The 27,384-nt window shown below is 39.4% G+C and overlaps 1 protein-coding gene and 1 long non-coding RNA gene across 24 annotated transcripts in view; both read right to left on the bottom strand.

Annotated features, from left to right (window-relative positions):
* The window catches only part of MEIS2 (Meis homeobox 2), a 209,578-nt gene that overhangs the window by 110,811 nt on the left and 71,383 nt on the right, over positions 1-27,384 (bottom strand).
* On the bottom strand, positions 20,514-26,184 carry LOC146406406 (uncharacterized). The gene is made up of 2 exons (XR_014814530.1): positions 23,529-26,184; positions 20,514-23,061 (listed from the first exon to the last, which is right to left on the bottom strand). It is a non-coding gene; the product is annotated as an uncharacterized LOC146406406 (long non-coding RNA).

Below are 27,384 nucleotides of genomic sequence, written 5' to 3'. Positions count from 1 at the left end.
AAAAAAAAAAATCTGTTCTCAACTCTGCTACACTCCACCCCCAGCTAGCATCCTCTCTATTTTCGCAGTCTTGAAAGAAGAATCCAATTCCAGACCCCCGGTGACTCTATCCTTCCCTCCTTGCAATTTGACTTCTGCCCTTGTCACTCCACTGAGACTCTACAGACCCAGAGGTCACCAATGACTTCCTCATGGCCAAATTCAATGGTATTTGCTCCCTTTTGCCCCTTGACTTCTCCGTAGATCTAACTCTCTTGATTAAGCATTTCTTTTTCATTAGTATTTAGTTAGCAACTACCGTATGCCAACCACAGGGAGACACTAAGGGCCCAGACTGGAGATGATCTTTCAGGATCCTATATTTTCTCCCTTCTCTTCTTAGCTCTGCGCTATCTTCCTGAGCCTCACTAACTCCTATCATGCTTTTTTTTTTTTTTTTTTTTTTTTTTTTTTCGGTCTTTTCTAGAGCTGCTCCTGCGGCATATGGAGGTTCCCAGGCTAGGGGTCAAATTGGAGCTGTAGCCACCAGCCTACACCACAGCCACAGCAATGCAGGATCTGAGCCATGCCTGCAACCTACACCACAGCTCATGGCAACGCGAGATCCTTAACCCACTGAGCAAGGCCAGGGATTGAACCTGCAACCTCATGGTTCATAGTCGGATTCATTAACCACTGAGCCACGAAGGGAACTCCTTTTTTTCTTTTTTTTTTTCTATCATTCTTAAACATATGCTTCCTTAAGGATCTAACCTTGGCTCTCTTCTCTGCATTCCTTGGTCACAAACTTACCACCTTAGCTATTATTTCTGTAGCTGATTCTAAACCTCTTCCCATTCCAACCCTTCAGTTCTGCATTTCAAATGACTGATGGACATCTCTCAACCTTTATGATCATATCCTGAATTCTTATTTTTCATATAAACTTACTTCTTCTTTATTTCTTTTAATGGTTGTAGGCATTTTCAAGTCAAGCTCCAAACTTGAGCAGATCTTGGGTTGCTGTTCCCCTTGTCAAAATCTGCAGAATCTTCCTCCAGACTATTCCTCATACGTATCTCATTTCCATTTCCATTACTTTAGTGTAGGAACTCATCTACTTCTACTTCAAGACTCTAGTGTAGTCTTCTCATAGACTTTCCCAACTTTTAGTCATTCTTCTAAGAAAGAATTTAGGCAATATGGGCAGACTGCAACACTAGACTATTTATTTAATATTTTCAATGTAATAGCCCTACTTTTCTTTCCCTTTAGACTCATCCATGGCAACAGTCTATGGAAGCAGAGGTTTTCAAGTTAAAGGCTGCAATTTTTCTTTCTTCTTTTTTTTTTTTTTAAATAGAGGTACACATTTGTTACTACTAAATGAAAAGCTGATTGGAATTTTATTATTATTTTTTAAATTTAATGTCTTCTTTCTTTTCATTTTGACCCACTTCACCCATTTCCCCCCCCCCCCACCTCTGGGGAACAGGGAGGGGGACAGTCTATTCTCTGGATCTATAAGCTTGTTTTTTGTTTTTGTTTTGTGTTTAGGTTCTGCATATAAGAGAGATCATAGAATTTTTTTTGGATCATAGTATATTTTAGTGTCTGACTTGTTTCACTTAGCATAATGCCCTTGAGATCCATCTACTTTACTGCAGATGGCAAGATTTCATTCTTTTTTGTAGCTGACTTGTATTCCATTCTGTGTGTGTGTGTGTGTGTGTGTGTGTATCTATATCTTATTGTTTCTATATCTTTGCTATTGGAAATAATGCTGCAATAAACATGAAGCCCATATTCTTTTGAGTTAGTATTTTTGTTTTCTTGGGATAAAAATCCAGAAGTGAAATTGCTCAATCATATGGTAGTTCTGTTTTTAATTCTTCAAGGAACCGTCATATTGTTTCCCATAGTGGTTGCACAAATTTTCATTTCCACTAATAGTGCCCAAGGGTTCCCTTTTCTCCATATACTTGCCAGCACTTGTTATTTCTTGTCTTTTTATAATAGCCGTTCTAACAGGTATGAGGTGATATCTCATTATGGTTTTGATTTGCATTTCCCTGATGATTAATGATGTTATATTCTTCTAATACATATTTAAGCTATCTTACTAAAATCTGAATACCACTTCAAATCACCTTACATACCACAAATCATACACTCCTCATACTGTGGGAAACATTTATTTTGATTCTAGAAAAGCCTTATTATAACCAGTATTTCCATCTCCAGTTTTTTGGTTTTTGTGGGTTTGGGGTTCAATCCGCTAGATTCCATTCTTCTGAACTAATTGTTCAGAATTACAATGATACCCTGTCAACTTCATTCTCCATCCAGTCAGGTCTGAAATCCTTAACCAGTGTTGTCTCCAGTCTGAGGGGCCCTGCCTTCCCAACAACATTTCCTGTTGCTGGGCAGTCTTATCTTTAGCTTCAGGGAACTGATCCCTACTAACTACTACTGGCCTCCCTCTCCCTGTGCCTTTCCTGCTGCTCCCACATCCCCACCCCCACCGATCACCTGCCTTCAAAGTTCTCCCTCCTCCTCCCCCATCTGCAGCCTCTTCAAAACATCCCTAATTCCCTCAGCTGGAAGTAATCTTTTCTTCCTTTAACCCCCAATCTTTTCTTCTGACACTTACCCACACTTTTACATGCCACACTATTCTTTGGACCCTTTCCATTTTTAATTTTTGTTAGATATTCACACTTCCTCTCTCCTACATGTGCTTAAATTCCTTGGGGGCAGGCTCTGCTTCTGATTCATCTTTCCATCCTCCTATCACTTAGTAAAGTACTTGCTCATAGAAAAAAAAAATCCATTAAATATGGGTTGAATAAATGAATATATGAGTCAGGTAACATTTTACTGTGAGGGGGTTTTGATGAGAGTGGTTTTCTCATCAGGTAGAATTTTTCCCTAACCATTCATCTGTGTTTTGGTGGTGATGACTGGGATTAGCAAAGGTGGATGAAAGGCTTTCTTACATATCACATCTTGGTCTCCCTTTGCCTACATTTACTGTCATGTAAACAAGACATTGGAAGGGATGTAGCCAGTATTGTCACCTTATAGCTGCAGAGGAAGCAGGGCTATAACAATTGAAGTTTTTAATTCATTTTGTTTTGTTTTTAATAGACATATTTCTTAGGAAACAGTGATACAAGGAGGTTTAGAAAAATTTTTTTTAATTATGTGCACTGGTTTTTTTCAGAACCTTCCTCCCATCATCTAACAATACGAAAATTATACGAAACTGTGTCTCCTCGAGGTCTCATTCACCTCCAGAAAGATGTTTTAGTTTCTTTCCCCTTTTTTTTGGCTGAACCCATGGCATATGGAAGATCCCTGAGCAGGGGTTGACTCCATGCCACAGGAGCAACCCAAGCCTCTGCAGTGACAACACCAGATCCTTAACGTGTACACCATGGGAGAACTCCAGAGAGAATGGAAGGGTTGTTTTATTTTTATTTATTTATTTATTTTTGGCCACACCAGCAGCAGGTGGAAGTTCAGTGACAATGCTGGATCCTTAATCCGCTGAGCTACCAGGGAAATCCTCAGTGAGATATTTCCTTGAATGGCTGACCACAGCTGGAAGACAGCCTAGAGTTTAGTGTCCCTGGAGTTTAGTGTGGCACCCCCAGAGGGAGCCTGGAGCAAACCAAGCTGTTGAGCAGGACAGCAGCAATGCCCTCTGATTTTTCCACCTCCCTACAGAGACCTTCCTTCCAGCCTCAAGTGAGCCCTGAGTGTTCTCATCTCATAGGATTGGTGGCTCTGTGTGACATTCCAGAAGATACTTTACAGGAAGCTCCAAACTATGTACTCATCAGAACCCTCACTTCTGTTCAATATAATACTAGCAATTCTTTCAGGGTGAACAAACAAACAAATAAATAAATAAATAAATACCTTATGCTAACTTTTCTATTTTAGCACTGTTAATCATTTTAGGCTCAATCTATTTTTATTTTTTTCTTTTAAATTTATGAGAGAAGGAAGGTAGCTCTAAAATAAAGTCAGGAGTTCTACCATCTGAGACAAGAACATCACATCTCATGTTGGACTCCATAAGATGACAGCTGAAAGCAGTCAGTATTTCCCACTTAGCATCAGTAGACTTGATCTTCTTCTGTACTAAAAAGTGGTCCAGGTTTTTGGAGTCTTCTCCTCCCTCTGAATGCCCTTCTAGAATTTTGTTCCCCGTGATGGAATGTAAACGAGCAACTCCCAAATTGGCCTGTGGACAGACACAACTAACTACTGTCTGACTTTAATTGGCTGGTCAAGCCTAGCCATTCCTACTTACCATTCTAAACATGGAGAAAAATGCTTTTAAACAAATACACAAAGTGCCTCTTTCTCCACTCAAGAGAAGCGACCAATGTTTTACGGTAACCAAGGGCTCTTTGTTCAGAGAGCTGTGAACTTGAACATCCTCAGCTAGTGAGTGCTGCCATCTTGAATACTGTGCTCATGGTCAGAATTCCAACAGTAAATCTGTGACAGTCAAGTGCACAACTCAGGCTGAGCAGGTTAGGGCCTTCATTGCTCTAGGCATTATCAGACAACCCTACAGGAAAATGAAAATAATCTGCTCTGATGCCAGGCAACTTTATAGACTCATAGAATAACAGAGTTAGAAATGACCTCAACAGTTGATTCCCTTGGACATGTTGCCACATCCCAGGCGTCCCACGTGTGTCCTGCTGAGTTGCCTACTCTGTACACATGTCTATGCCTCTGCTTCAAGGCCTGTCATGAGCACGCTTGACACTACAGACTGAGAATACTCGTGGAAATTCAAGAATAAGACTCAGACTCGGTCAGAAAAAGGTCAGCTAAGTCCCTTGCATATTACTAAGATGGTGCCCTGGTAGGAATACAGACTATAGGAACCTATCAGTTTAAGATTACAAGGCAGAGTAAAGCAGCATTGCAGCCTCTGGTTGATTTGGTCTGGCGTTCTCAAAAATGCCAAGAAAAGAACATGGAAAAATCATATTGAGACACCGTACATCTAAAGTTCATTTTAAAAGCCTTTTCGATATCATTGCTACCTAAGCACACTGTTAAAGAAGTTACTGTTAACTAGCAGAAGCCATTATTGTGATTTCATCCAGCCACGCCTGGTTAGGTGGGCTTTCAGTTCTAAAGGAAATATAAAGCTGATGTGAAAAGTCAAAGGACATGTTAGGGAGAAAGGGTAAAATGATAAAAAGAGGAATGTGAGAAAAGTGAACTGTGGGATTTCAACAGGGACTCAACTGACTGAAAATGGAACAAATCAGGACGGCAACAAATGGGATCCCCTGAGAAGCCTGAAGACGGTAGGATGATAACAGCAGCAAAACCTGTTCCTGCTGGAGGGACTGGACTGTCACAGGGCCCTTCTTGCTGACCCTCCACCTTTCCAGGCACTATTTACTGATTCACTGCATTCTGCAAACCAGCTCTCCATTATACCAACTTATTACCACAGAACTTTTGAAAATGAGTTCCTCACACTGATTTGATCCCTGCAGGTGAGGAATTTCAAAGGTGTTACAAATTATTTCTATGTCTATAAGTGAACAAATCTATTATACATCTTTTGAAGAAACGAGGGGTTCTGTAAAGCACTTAGAGATCCTTTGGGAGGTAGCAAGCTACATTATTGGTACTGTTATACAATCACTTGTGAGCTCCTTCCCTTGTTTTGAGTATTTTTATATGAATTTTTAAAAAAATAAAGCTTGCCTATTCATGATACATATTTTATTGCTTGTTGCTTATTTTGACCACTTTTTTCATTAATTTAATTTTTTGAATACTAACTTTTCATAGTGAGTATCAGACTCCCTACTGGTTTTCATACCAAATAGCTCAATCATGTTACTAAAAGTTTGACAGCTATAAAGACACTTACCTATAAATAAATTTCAAATTAAGCTGTGGCCTGGCAGCCTCTCTTTTCCTCTCAGGGACACAAAATATTTGGGCACTGTACCCATATAAGTGAATTCTACTTTCCACAAATGGATATAATTTTCTATTATCTAGAGAACTCTGAGATTCCAACTTATCCAGCATTTTCAGGGGTGTAGTTTTATATCTTCTCCATCACATCCTGATCTGTGGTTTATAAACTATGCCGGGTAACTTCATTACTCACCTTGACCCTTTTCTCTATCACACAGATATTTGATAGCCAGACATCTCTGTTAATCACTCACCCTGGTGCCCATGAGATTTTCTTTCCTCAAAAATTCTCCCTCTTCCAACTGCCAGTGCTCACAAGGCACACAGAGCAGTTAACTGTTCAAGTGAAATTCTTAAATCCACTTCCTCATGGCTAAGCCAATGACCATGGATTGTTGAATGGCCGAATAACAGTAAAAACAAACTCTGGTCGGCTACAACTTTCTAATGCCATTCTGCAGTAGCTTTGTAAAAACACATCCTGCTTCATGCACTATTTCCAAGCCAGATCATATTTTGAATGTACTTTTTTTTTTTTTTTTTTTTTTAAAGGAAGAGGTTGGAGATTGCTAGGTATAAATGAAAAGACTAAATAAATAATCTGTGTATCTTAAATTGATGACTGAGATTTCAGAACTCTCTGACACCTATTACCAGCTGAGTAAGTCCATACAAATATATTTAAACTCTCTCATGTGAAATAGGAGTAATAATATTGTAAATGTTTGAAGGCAAGAAATGAAACCTCTCGAGAGTCCTTTCAACTTTAAGAATGGGTCCGCTTGTCTAAGGGTAATCTTGTTGCCTTGCCAGGGGAACTAACTTCTTGCCACTTTCAGCCAGGAATTTGAGTGAGGCCTTCTAGGGTGCTGGCAGCCACATTACTAGTAGGAAGAAACCCAATCTAAGGGTGGAGCCAATGTGTGGATGGAAAAACAAAGACCCTCTGGGTCTCTGAGGACATCACAGAACTCCTGACTCCATCTCCCGGAAGTGGAAGTCGACCATACCACACCTTGGAATCTTCTCATCGTCAGGACAGCCAGTTTGTAAAGTGGTTTTCTGTTATGTGCAGGCGAAAACATTCTAACTCATACAGCTTTCTGGTACCTCGTTATGAATATACACACTTGGAAATCACTGATTTAGAAAATTCCCTGTTTTTCATTTCAATTCATCAAAATTTTGATTCATTAAAAAGTTTCTAAAATTCATGTCCATAAACTTCTGCTGTGTTAATAATGATGCAGCAAGTATCCTTGATGTTTTATCAGTGTGCTAACACCTAGTATAACGTTGCCTCCAGGAGGCCCCTACTTTTCATTACATAGCAAACCCTAACGATTTTGCAACGCAACATTCTCTTCTTCATATAAGAAGTTATGGGTGGACTGAAACATCTGCTATCAATAACTATATTTTTTTAAATGTTAAATTGAATACAGAAACTTCAACAATAGAAAAGTATTCATGTATAGGCTATCATTATCCTGATTACAGCAAGTTAATTTAAAGAATGCTTAAAGTAAGAACATTTCAACTTTTTCCCCTAGATTATTTTTCGATTATATTACCAAATACCTACAGAGATTATATACACGTAATTTCTAATAATGTAAAAAAAAAGATATACATACATTTACATAATCTTTAACACAATTAACTTTGTAAAGTTTTACAATTTTTACTGTCACATATTAGTAATAAAATCAGCCCACTTAAATTCAATAAACTAAATATTTTTAAAATGTACTTCTACATATTTCCCATAGAAGTACTGTATTCCCTCTTAAGTTTCACAGTAGCCTTTGACCCATTTCCAGGGGTTTGTAAATGTATATAGGTGAGTAAAAGCCAGGAAGATAAAACACAAAATGAATTACGCCATTTGAATTCTTTCACAAAAGAGTCACTTTCCTTTCAGAAAATTTATTCATTTAAGTCTACTTACTTCTATAATAAGTCACCTCCTCAATTTGCCTGTAATATTTTAAGTACATGAAAAGTTGAGTGGGATCTTCAGATAAAGACTTGCACTCACTTTAATATACTGTCAAAAATGATTTTTAAATATTTCAGAAAGTTTCTAACTGCTAAAAGGCAAAAGTTTGCCATTTGCTAGAAAATTATCAAAACTATTTTAGCTTATTTGGAGCAGGCATTAAAGTTATTGATTTGAGAGGAAAAAAAGAAAGAGCTAAAGTATTTTTAAGTGAAGCATCACATAAGTGCAAGAACACATTATAGGAACAAACATACGAAATGACACTCTGAGCTGCACTCATTTAGGTATAAAGGAAAAATTTCAGGCTGAAAATAAAGCAGAATGGAACCTGAAACCATAAACATATCCCCTACCTCTTAAATTATTACTTTTTCCCTATTGATTGGATTCCTTAAGATAACCCATGAATGTAGAACACCTGTGACCATAAAATCTAATTTAAAATGAAATGTCAACTTGAGTATAAACCCAACATAAATTTGGCCTCACCTTCATGTTAATAAATTTAGAGTTCAGGTTTGTTTTGTTTGGGGTTGAAAATATTTATTTCATCAACAAACAATTCTAGAATGCAAACATTGGTCTTGTTACGCTGAAGCCAATGTTTATTTTAGCACTGCTAGGATACCTAAGTGTTGTGTAAATGGGAAAATACTAGCTGGAGAAACATTTACACAAAAGATCGTGTCTATTAAGACAATGAAAGTGTTTTAAAAACATATCCTGTGAGGAGGGTTTATGACAGTGAGAAATTATGCTTCAATTATATTAAAACATGCAATTTGGGGGTGAAAAGTATTCTAGAAAGTTGCTTTCTAATCATTTTGATTCTTCATAATGTTATCCCTGAAAAACCCAATGATTTCGTCACTTTCCTTAGCCTTCTATTGACAAAGATCTGGAGACTGAAAAAGAAGGTGTAAAAAATATTGATTTGGATATAAAAAATATATATGGATGCCTATAGTTCCAATGTGTGTATACATATGCACAGATAGAGAGTGAATGCAGGCATGGACAAATATCTGAATCAGTTAAACTAGCTCCTAACACATTTAGTAGCTACTCAACAAAGTGGAATAAATGAACAGTGAATGAATGACCTACTAGAAATGGGGGTAAGGAGACAGACCAACCGAGTTTGGTACATCCTAACCCATGCTTTTCAACACTTGGAAAATCCTGAAAAACACTGTTTTAGGAGAATCTCCAAAGCTCTTTAGATTGATTGTTCAAAACAAACTGTTCTAACTGAACAAGGGGATTTATGGTTGATCTGGCTTGATCACTTGCTCCTCCCAAACTCACACTTACATCTCGACTTCCCTTTCTCTAAGAAAACATCTAATTCACAATGTTAATTGTATCCAAAATAATTTAGGGAACACAGGATAAACTTGGTCTGAGTTCACAAATACCACCATTCCTACTGTACCTCTCTTTGCCTACCTCTCTTTAGTTACCTTTAGGTTTACTGTTCCACAAATAAACAAAATCGCCATCTATTGCTCCTAGTGAGACATGATAGGGAAACGGGCTTGTTGGATTGAAATGCATCTGAAATGCCATCCAGTCTACAGGCCATTCTCTGGATGAAAATGCATATAAGTAGCTGAATACGTGCAAATGTTATCTATGTAGATGTACTTGGAAGTGGAGGTATTTGTTGTACCACACAGTAACAATTACCAAATTCAGAGACACAACTTTTCAAAGTAGTTACTGCTCATAATTCAGTCATGGAAACCTCAGACATTTCCAAGTCTGTAACCACCAATGACCATTTTCAGATACAGCTGAATTGTAGAGGGGTTGTTTGGATATAAGTCCATCACTTGAAATTTTCCAGAAGAGTTCAAGTACCCATGGAGAATTCAAATAAAAAAGATTCTTTATTAAGGTACAAATGTATATGAACACAGAGTCCAAAAGAATTATTTTTTTGATTAATGAAAGCATTTGTTACTGATAACATGATAGAGGTTGAAAAGAGTCATGTGCATTTTCAATAACTGTATTTGACTTCAATTTTGTGAGCAATATGAAAGAGGAATATGTATAGGCCAGTATCTATCAGTGGTTTTACAGTCTATATATCCCTATGTGAATAAAGATAGTTGTGGTTTGATTCATTGCCATGGGTTTATTAATACCAGGTTTCACCTTAGGCTATTGGTTGCAAGCCTGTTTAGCAGTTTTTACTCAAGGCAGATTAATATTCCTGACAGAGGGCTCTACTCATTGATGCAGTTTTGTGGCATCTACACAATTAACTTTCCTTCACTGCACATCAGTGGCATGTTAAGTTTTTCCTAACAACCTCTATGGATGCATATAATCTCATCACAATATATGAAGCATGTCCAATAAAAGGAACATTGATGGGTACTTTGGCTCAATATAGCAGTAAGATTTTATAGAGGCTGGACCAAAGAAAGGTGGAATTTGATCATTAAAACATCTCCCTGTACCTCAGTCCTTTCCCAATGGTACCGCCATGTTAGAAACTAAAGATTGCTAAAAGAAAAAAAAAAAAGATATGAATGGAGAGTGGTACAATTTGTTTGCACAGAAAGCATGCATTTTCATCACTACCTGAACCTCAGAATCTACATTCTCTTCAAAGGCCGGTTACAAAAAGCCCCACAGGTGATGTGTGCTCACTGAAAAGTCCCATGAATTGTACTGAGAGAATGCCATGAATCTTTCCTTAATTTTACTTAATTTTGTATGGGTTTCACCTTCCCACAATTTGCTTGTCTGCTGTGTGTCCAGGCACATGCACATGTGTGTACATGTATGTGCTTCTGTTCCACTCATATTTCTATGTTATATACAGCACAAATTAACTATCATGTGGCTATTTCTGTCAGTTTGCTAACTAAAATTACCCTAGTGTACACAAAATTCAATTACCTTAAATTCTTTGTTACGATATTTTTAAGTAATTTACTTATAATTCTCATTTGGACTTGTAGACCCTTGACTTCATTTTCAGAGAGACATATGAAAGCTTAGAAGGATCTTTCTTCAACACAACTTTCTGAGGTACATTACAGTGTGTAAACTCATCTACCAATCTTGTTCTGTAAATGTGTATTTCAATCTCAGTGACCCTAAAACCTGGGGGTATTCTGTTGGTTTTTTTAAGCAGGAAACAAGAGGAGGAGGACAGAGGTCAAAATGTTGATGATGCTTCACTAAGGCACTAGAGTTGTGGGTGGGAGAATGAAAACTGGGCTGGAAGACTTCAAGAGTCCAGAAGAATCCTTCCACTCAGAAAACCAGATGGCACCTTACATATGGAAAAACTCAGCCAACATTTGAGGACAAAGCCTGAGGAAATGGGGTGGAAAGAATCTTACTCCTGAGGAACAAAGAGGAACAAAAGAGAAGAAGAAAGATGATTTTGGGAGGAACTCAAACAACCTTGATGAGTCCAGAACTTTGGTAATTCAATAAAGTAACAAAAACTACCGCTCCTTACAACTTATGTATTAGGAGAGAAGATGAGCTCAGAGAGGTTAAATTAACTGCCCATTTGACCTGGCTAATACAGGCATGGTTTAACTAGACTAACTCAGAATTAGATCCCTGACTTATTTCCCTTTCCAGTATAAACATATTGTCTTACCTGTAACTTAACCCTGGAATATCCCGAGTCTCCACTTAGTGAAGACTTTCAAGGAGGAGAATATAGGAAATAACCCAGGGCACAGGAATTTCCAGAGGCTGGAGTTCAAGGTGGAACTCCTGGGGTCTTTGCCTGGTGGCAGTGGAAAAGCCCCATCCGTGGCGCAGAGCACCAGGAAGCTGGTCTGAGGATGTCTTGGGTCCATTTTGTCACATGGCTTCAAATACTACACTGATCCGCTTCAAGGAACTTTTAAAGTCATGCTCTTTTGATATATGTGTCGGTAGACCCGGTTACAAGAGACAAAACCACAAGACCATTATCTGCACTTCAAAGCCAGCCCAAAAATATAAATGTAGGTAATCTCTGAAATTGCCAACCTAATTCTCAAACCCCAAACACTTCAAATCCTAAGTACAGATGCAGCTTTGTATCTGAGAAAAGAGGAAGAGAGAATGACACGTGTGTGTGTGTGTGTGTGTGTGTGTGTGTGTGTGTGACATAATATCAAGGTGACTTAGTCACGGGTGAAAAGATAAGTTCTCTCCAAAAGAGGGAAAACAAGTAACAATTGAGCATGAGGCTTTGCCTAAGAGATGAGAGAGAACATCCAAGAACAGTGAAGAGCTGGAGATAGAAAGCATATTGTTGTGCTACACATATTGTTGTGTTGTCTTCCATCATTATAATGAAACTAATGCGTTTCCACTTGAACTCAATTCTAGGATTTTTATTATTTACACACAAGTGATCTCAAAGGCCAATAATAACTCTCAGCCAGGTTCCCTGAACTATCCAACTGAAAGCCCTCTAAAGTTTGGTATAATAAAGCCCAGCTTCAGGGCACAGGTTTCCTCAATGATGGACCCCAACCATCATTAGGTTACACACCCAGTGTCAGTGGATAAGAGCCTTAGGGGGCATCTCTCAATGCCTTAAGGGTGGGGAAGGGATTACTCCCTTAGTCAAGCTGAGGTCTTGGGTCCAAGGGGCTTTGCTTCTTTATTAGTATCACTGATTTTAACTACAGACCTGAACAGATTGGGATAAAAGGAAATGCAACTCCTCCAAAGCTCCTGTTCTTTTGAACTACTAAAGTACCTAATTCAGAAACTTTAGGGGAGCAATTTCTTTTCTTTGCAAGAATGAGAATTTCGCCTGCCTCACGGCCCAGCCTGTTCTTTGAATGCAAGCTCACACTAAAGTGAGTCACTACTGTCAACAGTTAGTGGCAGGCTCTACCACGTATGAAGTTGGATCAGCTTCCCAACACCAAAAGAAAATCACATACCACTGGGCTACCGAGATGGAGTAAGGCACAGCCCCAGAGGGCACAGATTTCTGCTTTATGTAAATCAGAGCCTGTCACGGCATGCATGATTCACTGCTCAGGGTGTACTCTCCTGTGACGAATGAGTCCCGCTTAATTTGGCAGTGATTATGCGGGTTGCTGGCCCTCTAAACCCCTTTGAACTTGTAATTGCTGCTGGTTTAAATAATGAACATTAAGGGGAGTTGGATTCGTAAAACTGTGGATAATTACATTTTTTTCTTTTCCCCCCTTTGTTTTGATGCAAGAGTATACACACACACACACACACACACACACACACACATACTTCTAAGGCTGCTGATCGCTGTATCATGCCAGGCTGTGATAGAAATAAACTGCAGTCTTGTTCAAGGGCTGGTCAGGGAGGGCAGATTTGAGGTGGGGGAAGTGGAGGAAGTACCGGGTCGGGAGTGGGGAGGGGGCATTTCTGCAAGATGGAGATCAGAAAGGCCTGGGTGCTGTAGCAGTGGAGCTTCATCGGCACTCATGAATATTCATAGCTAGTCACATCTGTAGCAGGCTTGCTTTCTACCTTTTTCTCCCCCTGCAATATAGAATATGAGTGCAAACAAAAGGAGGGTATCTCCAACGGGCTCCAGATTTGCTCATGGTGGTGAACTTTCTTCCTTTATGCTTTTTCAATTCTACTTATGGATTTAAATTTTTTCAAGTATATAGCAGGAGATGTGTATACCCTTTCCTTCTATCATAAAAGAAAAGCACTCCAGCCCCACAGTCCAGAGTTGGGAGAAATCTCAGTCACCCAACAAATGGATGACTCCAAGCCAGTCTTCTCTCCTTCTTTTCCCTATAACTGGTCTAATCCTTTAGTATCCTTCAATCCAGCAAAATACTATTTTTTATTTAATTTGGAGAAAAAAATGAAATGTTACTGGTAGGGGACAGGAACCACAGTTAGCTAAGTCAGCGAGCTACTACCCTCCCAGAAACAACAAAGAATGAATGATAAATTTAGCAGCATCACGTTCAGTGTTCAAACAACGTGACTGAGATTTATAGCTTTGCGGCTCCCATGGCAAAAAAGCTGCACACAGAAAGCTATCTGTTTTTGATTTCACTATGTTTTCTCCAGTTTTTGTTCTTTTTTTTTCTATTTGCAGGGTTTTTTTTTTTTTTTTTAACTCTCCATTTTCTTTTTCCTGGTGTGAGTCGAATATCAAAGGCTAGTGGTGTTGGTAAGCCTCCAGCTTGCAAAAGCCACTCAATGGGATGTTATTAGAACCTACGTCACAACCGTCACAACGTGGCAGACAGTGATTAATAGCAACTGTATCAACGGTAGCAACATAAAAAAAAAAAAATGCCCCTCCAGCAGCTGAAAAGGGGGTCAGAGAAGTAAAAATAAGAAACGTCTGTAAGAACCTAGGGCCCCCAAATGTTCCTGGAGAGTACAGTACCCTGGGATTGTGTTTGACAGAAAGAAAAAAGAAATTCCTACTCTTATGCATATAATAGGAAATTTTTACCTTGAACTAAGTCAGTTAGACTTAAAACAGCTACACATTAATTTAAAATGAAGTCTGTGTATGACTTTGGAATCATTTTATTGATGTAATGGTGTCCCCCAAAATAACTAGCAGATGGATTTCCACCCCCTCAATGAAACACTGAAACAAATTGCAGAATTGTCAAAATTTTATCGTGAAGGCACACACTCTATAAAAAGGTTGATTTTAAATGAATTGTAAATTTGCTTCACTGCACAATATTTTTCTAAATTTATAACCGGAAAGTATTCTCTGTTTAATTTTTTAGCATATCCTTTCACAAAACACATCTGTTGTGAAGTATTTCTAATTTGTGCTAACTGCTTTTTAACAAACACACAGTTGTCCCTATGCCATCAAATGTTATTGGGGCGAAAAAGTACATCGTCCTTTACCCTCTTCTTGATACAAATTTTAAGCTGCTTTGGATGAGGCAAACCAATAGAAAACAATATAATTATCAGAACTCCAGATGCAAGTGACCTATAAGGGATTAAAGAAATGAGGAAGGATGGAAATGCAGTCAAACCAGACAATCAAAAAAAAGATAGTACAGGAGCTGGCTGGAGGTGGCCAAAACTGGGGAGAAAGAATTCACAGATACAGAAGGCTTGCCAGATTAGGCCTCATTATTAGGGAGGTAGTAAGCAGATGGAAAAAGAAAAACACCACTAACTAGAGTATGTCATGAGGTTGGCCAACCATAGGGAGGATGGAAGTCCTGCTCACACTCTTAGCTTTGAAGAGAGAAAATGGAGATCACCTAGTTACAGTCCTACATTATTCCCCATTTATTTCTATCTCATATCTCCCTTAGGTGTTTATAGTTAGTTCCTTCTGGGGAAATGAATGTTTAGGACAGAGTTGAGCAAATGACACCAAAAACAGAACTTATTTCACCTTCAAAATAATTATGAAAAATTAAAAAATGTTTCCCCCTTAAAGGGCCAACATAATGATAAGAACTCACCGTCACTGGTGTTTAAGGCAGATGGTGGGATAAATGCATTATCTTCTTCCTCCATCCTGACAACCCAGGGAGGAGGAGTTATTATTACCCCCACTTGACAAAGGAAGAAACTTAGGCTGTTATAAGGTTAAATAATGTGCTACTGCAACTCAGCTAATAAGAGGCATTTAAGTCTTACTCAAACTTTCAACTTCTCTGTGATTGCTGAGTAGTTTCTTTATATTTGGAATAAAAAACCTACCCACTCAAAACAGTAATGAGAAACAGTAACAAAAAACAATTATTGTATCTAGCCTGTATCTAAATGACTCAAGGAATATTTTTTTCACTTCTTCACAGCATAGTGCCTTGTATACAAGCTTTAGAAGAGACAAAAATGTGCCTATCTAGCCAGTAAGAGTCACATCATCTCATTAGTATTTTAGACTTATTATACTATGCAATTTCAATATAATTGCCTTATAACCTAAATTTTTCAAAGGGGTGTTGATTTTTGAAGAAAACATAAATAACAACTACATATCCCTAAAAAATTTTACTTCATTAACACAACTGAATTATGAGAATAACATTAAACTTCTATAGACTAATTTTTGGCCTGAGTATAAAAGGCAATAAATTATACAACTGGAATTTGGACTTCTTGAAATACCCAAGAACCCACAGGTTTTCATCCATCCATTCGGTAACCAGCAAATCTATTTCCAAAGTTCCCTTATGATGTACCAGTCCAACAGAAGAAATTTACGTCATCGAGGTGGAGAAAAGATTACAATTTGCTTTTAGACATTTCTTCACTAATAGCAGGGAGTGGGACAGACACACATAATACAGAACTTCAAATCAGCCTCTGCTTCTTTCTGTAAAAGTGGGGCAGGGAATGGAGAGGGAAATCTGTGGGAGGTGGGGTGGTGGGTAAGCAGATTCAAGATAATGACTATCCCAAGCACCACCCAGCAGGCCAGCTCAGATGCTGAGGGTCTCAAATTGCATTAACTGCAGCTTCAAGCCAAGGGGACTATGATCAGACCACCCTCCAGCTCTAATTCACTTCCTGGTGGGAGGGATGGAGGAAGAAGAGAAAGACTAATGACCGAGTACCAGTTCTCTGGTCACAGGTACTGAGATGGGCTGTTTCACATAGTCTATTTCATCCATCCCTCCTGCCACTCAGACAACACTACCCATTTTACAGATGAAGACTTGGAGATGTTGAAGAATTTGCCCAAAGAAACAGTGCTAAGTCAGTGGCCTCTTGTGAGTCAAACCAAAGTCTTGCCCACAAGTATTGTTTGTGTTAAGACCCAGGCCGTTTCTATTTCACCCCTGTTTGCAGTGGAGGTGGAAGGACTCAAGGGCACTAGGCAAGTTGCTGTCAAAATGTTACATCTGGAGTTCCCGTTGTGGCTCAGCAGGAACAAATCTAACTAGTATCCATGAAGACGTGGGTTTGATCCCTGGCGTCGCTCAGTGGGTTAGGATCCTGCATTGCTATGGCTGTGGTGTAGACCAGTACCTACAGCTCCAATTCAACCCCTAGCCTGGGAACCTCCATATGCCACAGTGCAGCCCTAAAAAAGCAAAAAAAAAAAAGAAAGAAAGAAAGAAAGAAAAAAGTTACATATATTTTGCCCACTGCTCCCTCTCTCATTCATCTTGCCCCAGCTGTGTCAATATAATAGGCACTGTATCCACAGCACATGGATGACAATCTTAAATGAGCATTTGGGAGTAAGTAGTATTTTGTTACAGAATCATCACAGATACCACTTATTTAGTTAAACTGCACAGCATCCAGGAACTAAAAGGACCCTCCAGATGACTCACAGGGATAAACACTGAGCGCCCCATGGAGAAAAGAAGAGCCTCAGGTTTGTGCCTGTGCATTATGGCCCTAAGGAGGGTAGGGGGAGTATGGGGAGGAGGGAAGGTGGCTGCACGCAGTGAAGGGCAGGACCCAACAACGGGTCCCCTCTTAGGTGCCGCCAGGTCCATTCCAATCGCTCACAGCATGGATTTCAACTATAATCCAAACAGAAGTGACAAAACCCAAAACCACAGGAGCAAACACTGGCTTTCAAGTGCTGTGGGAACAGAGACATTTGTTTAAGTAACCACTGTTTCAAAATTGCATACATAGTAACACCAAAATAAACAGCTTGCAATGCTGTTTATTTTAAGATCCACAATAGTAATGTAAAGTGTGGCATGCCCCAGATCCGGGGAGCTAGAACATAATTTACAGTTGTCGAGAGCCCTAGGAGGACTCAAGCACACGCCAGGACTGTCTACTTCCTGATTAGATAACAGTGAAGGTCAGAACGCATTGCTTTCTGTGAGGCAGAGAGCAAACAAGCCACCACAAAGACCCTGCTCCTCCTGCTCTCTGTGAATTATGAATCGCGTCCTGTGGAGCCTGGGGCTGGCCAAGTCCCCACTACAAAGCGCGTATTAATCACAGGTCCTAAGGAAGGGTCAAGAGCACAGCCTGACCAGCCAGGGAGGGAGCCAGGCCTGCCCCTCCCCGATCGAAACACCGAAGGAGGGAAAGAAAGACAGGGGAAAAAAGTCCTGAACATAATACAAGCTGGTTGGGGGCGCCGAAGCATACGTAAAACTGAACTCCAAGGAAAAGCAGCTAGATCAAACAAACCTTGAGCATGATCAAAATAAGAACTCAGTTTGTGGTTTCTTTTAGCCGAATGAGTAGTTGTCCCCACACCTTCTTTGCTGCAATCTGGGGAAACATTTTAGGGCTTGTTATGGTGGTTTCTCTACTCCAATCTTCCTCCATATCCTAGAGAGCTTTATAAGCCGAGGCCCTCATAGCCCAACTCTTGGCACTCTGGTCCTGTGTTTTTGTCTCCCCATCCTAAGTTAACTGACTCCCTTTGCCCTTTTCCTCACCTCTGTGTCACGGAATAAAAATAACGTTGATCTTTTCTACAAACATAGCTTCCATATCCTTGACTTTTTGAAACTGGAGTTTATCCTGAAAGATCACTAAGAAGCTCTGCTATGGTGTGAACTGTGTCCCCGCAAACTTCATATGTTGACCCCATTGTGATTGTATTTGAAGACAGGGCTTTTAGGACATAATTTAGGTTAAATGAGGTCATCAGGGTGGGGTCCTAATCTCATAGGATTGGCGGCCTTATAAGAAGAGGAAGTGAGAAAGATCTCTCTCTCTCTCTACACACACACACACACACACACACACACACACACACACACACACACACACTACAGAAAGGCCATGCGAGGATGCATAAGAAGGCAGTTATTTGCAACCCAGAGAGAGAGCTCTCACCAGACACCCATGCTGCCAGCATCTTGATCTTGGATTCCCAGCCTCCAGAACTGTGAGAAAATATATTTCTGTTGTTTAAGCCTCCCCCACCCCTGCCCCGACCCTGTCTGTGGTATTTGTTACGGCAGACTGAACTAAGACATTCTTTTGCTAAAGCCACCCGTTTTCCCTCCTTCCAGTCCCTCTGGAATCTGTGAAGAGAAGTCAGACTGTTGTCTTTCCCTTTATCTCTCTCACTCCCTGCTCTCAGAGCCTAACCTAAAACTTTCCACCCACTCTTCTCATGAAGGTCACAGCATTTGCTGCTATTCCTCTCCACTGTGGTGAATAATGTGGACCTCTAAGCCACCTCTATTTTCCTCAAAGGTTTCTGTACCTGCTAGAATCTTCCTCACCCCCCTAACACTTGCCTCTACTTTAAAACTGTGATCATATGATTCAATATGCATATACTGGGAAGGCGGAGTTCCTGCCTTGGTGCAGCAGAAATGAATCCAACTAGGAACCATGAGGTTTCAGGTTCAATCCCTGGACTTGCTCAGTGGGTTAGGGATCTGGTGTTGCTGTGAACTGTGGTGCAGGTGGCAGACATGGCTGGATCTGGCGTTGCTGTGGCTCTGGCATAGGGTGGCAGCAACAGCAGCTCCAATTAGATTCCTAGCTTGGGAACCTCCATATGCCGTGGGTGTGGCCCTAAAAAGACAAAAAGAAAGAAAGAAAGAAAGAAAAAAAGAAAGCAAGAAAGAAAGATAGAAAGAAAGGAAGGAAGGAAGAAAGAAAGAAAGAAAGAAAGAAAGAAAGAAAGAAAGAAAGAAAGAAAGGCAGGCAGTAAAAACATTTCTAATGTTTTGCTTCTCTTATTTCAATGTCATCCATCTCTACTTCCCCAGCCCTGGATTTCATCAAGCAGAGATGCTACATTTCCAAGATCACAGACCTTAAAATGCTCTTCCCTGCTTCTCTGTTCTTCCTCTTAATATTCATTTGGACTAGCAACCTCCCAGTAGGCTTCCTGTATTCCCACTGTATTGTCACACTTTATTAGCCCTCTACCCAGCATGGCTCTTTACTAAAATAAAATGTATTGTCTTGTATCACAAACACAACACACATTTGATAGACAATGTAAAACATATGGATAATTATAAAGAAGAAAGTAAAAAAGTCACCTAGATGTCACCACCCAAAGATAAATCATGTTAACATTTTCATTTGTTGTTCTAGGCATATATCTTTAAATACTTTCTTTTATAAAACTGTGATCATATGATGCACACTGCCTTATCTGTTTTATTTCACCTGGTAAGATATTAAGAGATTTTCCATATCTCAAATATATATGTTTTTGAGAATATACATTTTCATGATTATGTAATATTCCACAATATTCCACTGTTATAATAGGATATTACAGAATATTCCAGGTTTTATTGTCATAAATAATATATTTATACACAATTGTGCTTTATTTTTACATAGGCTTCTTACTACTTCTCTATCATAAATGCCTAGAAACTAAATTATTGGATCAAAGGATAAGACCACAATGAGTAATACATATTATCAGTTTAAATTCCAGAAAGACTAAGTTACTATTTGTAGTCATTTTCAAGGTAGGTATCCAATATGAACAGTGAACACTAGTTTTTCTTTACTTCATAGAAAAAATATTTTCTTACTGATTTAAAAATTGATTCAGTTACTAATTACCTTGAACATTTTTTCAAATGCCTATTGGCCATTTGAATATCTTCTTTTGTGAATAGACCTATTCCTCTCTGCCTTTTTATTCACTGCATTTTATTTCCTTATTGATTTGAAGAACTTATTTATTAAGGTCACTAATCCTTTGCATGCTATATGATGCTGTCCATAGTTTTTACCAGTTTAATATTTGCCTTTATTTTATGGTGTTTTCTTGACATTCACAAACTCTTAATTTTTATTTTTGTTTAATTAAATCTATCAACATTTTTCTTGATGCTCTGAAGGGATTTCATTAAATAAAGGAAAGCGAAATAGTTAAATCTACTTCAAAAAACACTTAAACATGGGACTTATTTTATTTTGATGGAGAGTATTGATTGTTTTTTCAAAAACAGTTAAACCACTAACCAAAAAATATTTATTGAATTCTTTTTTTCCTCAATTGATTTGAAGTGAGGCCCTTAAAATTAATGCATATCTCCATATATTCATATTAATTTGTGTACTCTTATCTTGATCAAATGATCATTCTGCCTGTTTTACCCAGTGCCACTCCTGGTAGCTTTATAATCTATTTTAATAATACTCAGTGCAAGACCTCCTCTCTCATTTTTCTCTTGCAAAAAAATCTTGACTTTTCTTAACTGTTTCATTATTCAAATGAACCACAGAATCCTTTTTCAGTCACAATCCAAGGAAAGAATATCTCATGGGAATTTTGACTTACTCCATCAGCCATTTAAAGAATTCTCTAACTAAACCCCTCCCTCTCATTCAGGCTGTCAGTTCCAGGCTTAGGTTTTTCTTGTTGTCTGCTTTTATGCTCATGCTCCCAGGTACCTGAGCTCTGCCTAAGAAATCTACAATAAAGTGGAGCAGGTCCATTCCAGCCTGGCCCTCTTTGCTCCAGGCTGCCCTGAGGTGCCTTCCCACTTTGCCCTGGATGACACTCCACAGTTCCTCCTTCCTTCAGCCTTCTTCCTACTCTACAAACCGTGTCTGCCTCCTACCCAGTTCCTACCTATGTTTTGACCCCACCTTCATTGGCTTCTTCTTCTTGAACCTTGCATTATCCACTGTCATTCTCTTCAATGAATTCTCTTCATTCAAACACCGACCCCACCCCGACCCTACCCTGACCTTCACCCCCTACACTACATCTCAGTCCCTCTGTCCTGGATCCCTTCCCACAGCTGGCGCAACAGCTGATCCACCCATTCCACCCCTGCCAGTAAAGGGTGCCTCTCCCACCCATGGTCCTCTCTTCTTCCTTTGTGCCCTTCCAGCTTTGCCTGCTCACTCCTCAATCCTTGGACTTCAAAGCTAGACCCTGACTCCCAAGTGCCAAATCCACAGGTTTATTTTTAGTCAATACCATTGTCCTTGACCTTTCTGCAGAATCTACTTCCTCTACTTTGAAACTCCTTCTTTCTTCATATGATCTGATTACACTCCTACTGGTCTGATTTCTTTATCTCTGTTCATTACTTTCTCTCTTCTTCCCTTTAAATGCAGTTTTTCTTTAAAGTTTCTATTCTCAAATCCCCTCTCTCTGAGCTTGCTTCCTTCCTTACCTTTGCCATGGTTTCAAGCACTCCTTCTACAAAGAGCAGCCCAAACTCTCAAATTGCAGTCTCATCATTTCTAATGTCTGCAGAGGACCCCCCACCCAGATATCTGGCTTATGTGTCTAAACCTAAGGTCTCAATATACCTTACAAAGTTTTTCCCATTATTCTCCCACACCTAGTCTAGGCTTCAGCCAAAGAGAATTCTGTCTTAAGAGCTGTAGCATCCACAAATCTCTGAACATAGAATCAAATGCAGCCTGATTTAGCATCCAGGTTGAAACTATCTTCAAATAATAATGACAATAACCCTACTAGTCTCTGGCTGCAATGAGATAATTCTGTGTCTCTCAGAGGATTCCACCTTCTTTAGAGTGGGCCTTTGAGACTGCCATTTTAGAGATGTAAAGCTGCTCATCCTCGCCAGCTTGGCCAGGATGAAAAGCTGGTGAACTGATTAATTCTCAGGACAAAAGTTTACGGACAAAGAACAGAGATATCCAACTCTCCAAGGAGCTGATTCCAAAGCTGTAACAACACCAGAAGGAATGAGTTCATTGTGAGGTTAGTTTGCTATCATTTAGCCCCTTCTCTGAGGTGTGAGTTTGTGCAATTTCCTAAGTTACTTAGACTCATGCTACCAATAACACTAGGGCCACAGTATTAATGGTGCATAAGATCTTGTGCCCTTTTTCCTTGTGCATATCATGCTGACTGTAGGATTTCATCCTCATTCCACAACAGACTTAGGTCCAGAGAAACAAGTACAATATTTTTCTCTGAAGAGTGTTTCATCCATATCCAACCTCAAGTCTCATGGAGCTAAGACAGAACAAATTAATTACTTCAGTGCATTATATGAAAATATTAAGGAACAGGGAGTTCCCGTCGTGGCGCAGTGGTTAACGAATCCGACTAGGAACCATGGGGTCGCGGGTTCGGTCCCTGCCCTTGCTCAGTGGGTTAACGATCCGGCGTTGCCGTGAGCTGTGGTGTAGGTTGCAGACGCGGCTCGGATCCCGTGTTGCTGTGGCTCTGGCGTAGGCTGGTGGTTACAGCTCCGATTCAACCCCTAGCCTGGGAACCTCCATATGCCGCAGAATCGGCCCAAGAAATAGCAACAATAACAACAACAACAACAACAACAAAAAGACAAAAAAAAAAAGACCAAAAAAAAAAAAAAAAAAAAAAAAAAAAAAAAAAAAAAAAGAAAATATTAAGGAACAACATTTTATACTTGCAGAGCATCCTGCTCTTTTCCAAGGGCTATTTCTAATCTCAGCTAACCCTCAAAACCACGAGATGAGAAAATCAGCACTTAGAAAATGAACTGACTTGCCCAAGATAACTCAGAGAGCAAAAGGCTGAGTTGAGACAAGGACGCTGGTCAAGTAACTTCAAATCGGTCCAACTCTGCTATCCCTGGTATATTTATATAGTTTTTGTTTGTTTGTTTGTTTGTTTGTTTTAGGGCTGTACCTGTGGCATATGGAAGTTACCAGGCTAGGGGTCGAATCAGAGCTACAACTGCCAACTTACACCACACCCACAGCAACGCGGGATCCTAGCCACGTCTTCGACCTACCTACACCACAGCTCATGGCAAGGCTAGATCCTTAACCCACTGAGTGAGGCCAGGGATCGAACCCGTATCCTCATGGATCCTAGTTGGGTTTGTTAACTGCTGAGCCACCAAGGGAATTCCTCTGTAGTCTTATAAACAGTAGGAATTTCTTTCTCCCTGCCCTCAAATGTTTGTTTGTTTTTTATAGAGCACAAAGAACTAACAGATTGTCCTCACTATCTAAAGGAAGGAAAACATCGATTTGTTTATGAATTCTAAACATTTTCATTGTCTCCTCCAATCACACCCAACCATAGATTCAGAAGGATTTAAGCATCCTCTTTCTATTTAACTGATTATATACACATTTCAAATCAGAAGAGGGGATGGACATTGACAAGAGAGTATAGGCATATAAGGACCAAAGAGAACTAAATCACACTTTCCTTTAAACTTGCTCCAAAAAAAGAAACGAACAAACAAAAAAGTCCTCAAACTGTCTTGAAAGGATTCCCAGACTGGTAACAAAGGTCATATTAAAAACTGATGCCTTTCCACGTGGTCATATTTGATTATCACTTAAGCGGTTCACCAGCAAACATAAAAGCTTCAGGATTAAGCAATAAGAGGGATCTTCATCAAGTGCCATCAAGTAATTGGTGGGATTTTTGCCATATGGGTCTTCAACTTAGTTTCCTAGAAAATGAGGCAAGAACTACACCGAGCTTCTGATTGACTAATAATGATCTCATATTGCCCATGTATTCTTACCATTTTTTTTTTTAAATTCACTGAGAGGCAGAGTTTAAAACAAGTGTAACAACTCACAAGCAGCCTGCAGGTATCTTGAAACATTTAAATGGAACCTGTAACTTTTCACCAAGGGAAAGAAAAGTAAGGCTGCTTTTAGAGAGAGTTCCAACATGTCACCAAACCTAGGGGGAATAACCCCGCCTTCTCATCTTCTTGTTTGATAAAAGCCTTTTTCTTTTGAAAGACTGGGATAGCACCACCCCCAGAACACTTGGGTTGTTGATTGTTGGCTTAGGACAGGGTCATACAAGGTGTTCCAGTGTAAGAAATAAGCCATTTTACAACGGTAGGATGACCAGAGCTATGGGGTTACCCTTTTTAAAATTTTTAGTAATGGAATCAACAGATATTTCAAAGTCAAAATTAATTCCAGAATACTCGTGAATGTAGGTGAACAATGCAAGAAGTCTAGATAGTTATAATATGGTAACTGGAGGATGAAAATGAAGAGCAGCATGATTTGGTGCTGGGATTAGAAAGTGGATCTCCATTATTCGGCTATGTTAGGCAAATCAGGTATCAGTAAACTGCAGGGCAGAGTGGTTGGAAGAGGGCTGATCACTGGCTCATGTTAATTGTCTATAATGCTCAGAATAACTACATTATATCCTCTTCATTTCTTGTCATCACAGACAAGAATCCCACAGATTTCCACAATAACAATCACTTGAGTTGTAATTCTTCTTTTTGTGGACAATCAAGTCAGAGTCAACAAATATTCATGTTATCTATTATAACCAAGAAGTAAAACCATAGTTTAAGAAAAATGATCTGCCATTATATTGTGACTTGACAACTTATCCACTATTAGATAAAAACAACTTAAATTAGTTCTGGCAGATTTGGGACTTAGCAGTTCAAAATATGAATAGCAAATGTAAAAGCATGAAAATGGCATTACTATTATGTTTTAAGAAGATAATACACCTTTAAAGAGTGCCAGTGATTACGCTGCATACTGTAAACAACGGCTGCCAATCAATTTAGAAAGTGGTACACAGCATGTCAAGGTAATATGGCAAATTCCACTCAACCAACTAATGTTTCCCACCAAGTCACTATTTCTTAACAGGAGCAGTCGGGCTCCCGTTCATATTATCTTTGCGCTTCATAATCTGTTTCAAATTGCAAAAACAGATGACAGCACTGAGAAGGCAGGGCATTTCCAGGAGTCCTCTGAAATCTGCACAATAACAGTCTCTAAAATCAAAATCAATCCTGAATCATAAGGTCACTTTACAACCCTATCCTGCAGCAAAGGTGAGGGACAGTGAGTGTTTTCAAAACCCAGGCAAAGTGGACTTTAATTCCCAACAACTCCCTCTCTATGGAACACACTTGCAAACTGTGGTCATGTGGAATGAAGAAATGGAAATTTTCTCTATGATCTGAATGAATATTCACGGGTTTCACTAAACAGCATTTAATGGCACTCTATTCTTGGAGTTTTTAAATAGCTGAATATTCAGATTTGCACATGCTTTCTATTTTCTTTTATTCAAGGGTCCTCAATTCTCCATCTCATTGAATTCTTTAACGTATTTTTAAACAATTATACTTAGAGTGATATTTTATGAAATTGGGTGCTAAACTTTGAGCTGATAATTATTTTAGTTTCTTTTTGATGGTAATTTAATAAGCATTTCATTCTTCAATTTTCTCCCTCAGTTACTTATTTTTAAAAATGTGTCTGTCAGCTAGCAGCTCATAATCTGGGAATTAATTTTCTAAGTCTAGCTTGGTCAAACTTCTTTTTAAACGAGATGGTCTGCTGTACTTTTGAAAGGCCTTACCAGATGTTTTTGCACTGGGGAACCCACATCTCATCCCCCCATGAAAGGCCACTGCCGCTGCTGCTGTCCTGGGGCCTTTACCTCAAAATCATTTGGTATGTGGACAAAGGCTGCTGAATCCCAAACACATCAGGCTTTCACATGCAGAAGCCCTCAGAAGCCAATTCTAAATGCCAAATTGAAACTACAAGTAAAAGGTTATGACACAGCAGCATGCTTTTTTTTCTTTTTCCCCCTTAAGAGAGACAAAGTAAATTTAGTGGCAATTTCATTCCTTCCACAGGAGTTCCTAGGATTCAACATAACATTAAATTTTTGGCCTGTCTCTTTAATTTGAGAAATTGTAAAAACCACGACAGATGGCACACAGAATTGACTTATGTCCTCTATTCTTTACTGAAGAAGGGAGTGCATGGAAACTTTGATAAAGGCAGAAGCCACAGTCTGCAGGTCGCTATTAAAATTATCTAGTGGCTCTTTGGACAGCTAAGATCAGAACGTTCTGGCTTTCTTTTTTCGACATTCTTTAAAACCAAGACGGTTATAGGCTGCCAGTGGTGATCACGGCCCTGACGTTCAGAACCCTCCTGTCCCAATAAGAACATGATGGATGTGCCATTAGCTTTGAACCTCGGCAACCTCTGAAATTACTACTCTTCCCACCCCAATCTCCCGCCCCCACCCCTCAAAATCATTATGAAATAGGAAGAACACTCAGGCTTACAGTTAATTGGAAACACTGCAAGAGAAGAGGAATGCTTAGGACAGCATGTCCACAGGAAAATAAATCACCCAGCATTGTTATTTAATGCATTGTGACATCATTTCCTGAAATTAAACAGAGATGACACCAATTCAGATGATCTCCAGTATAAGGTTCCATTCAAATAATTCACAGATGTTTTCTCCTGGCAGGCAGAAAAACAATGCAGAGGCTAAGGCTATGGGCAGCCTCACTCTGCTGCATGACTGCAGGAAGCTCTTTCTGCTGGTGGTTTTCAGCTGTGCACTCCGAATAGTCACTTCCACACAAGCGTCTCTCTGTCCATAAGCCCCACTTGTATTCCATGCACATCTGTATCTCTGAATGTGAGAAAGGCCATCTCTTATTGTGTAAGGCCAACATTTTATATTTGGTACTAATTTGGCCTTTAGCAACTGGTATTAACGTAGACTGATCTCAGAATCATCAGGGCACTAATTTCCAAGTAGAAATAATCAGTGT

This window comes from Sus scrofa, chromosome 1, assembly GCF_054392235.1.
Source record: "Sus scrofa isolate SSC_HxYL_T2T_F1_AM1 chromosome 1, Sscrofa_HxYL_maternal_Yorkshire_Landrace_v2.0, whole genome shotgun sequence".
Lineage (NCBI taxonomy): Eukaryota > Metazoa > Chordata > Mammalia > Artiodactyla > Suidae > Sus > Sus scrofa.
The sequence above is the reverse complement of the archived record's forward strand: the minus strand, read 5'-3'. Positions and strand labels throughout refer to the sequence as shown.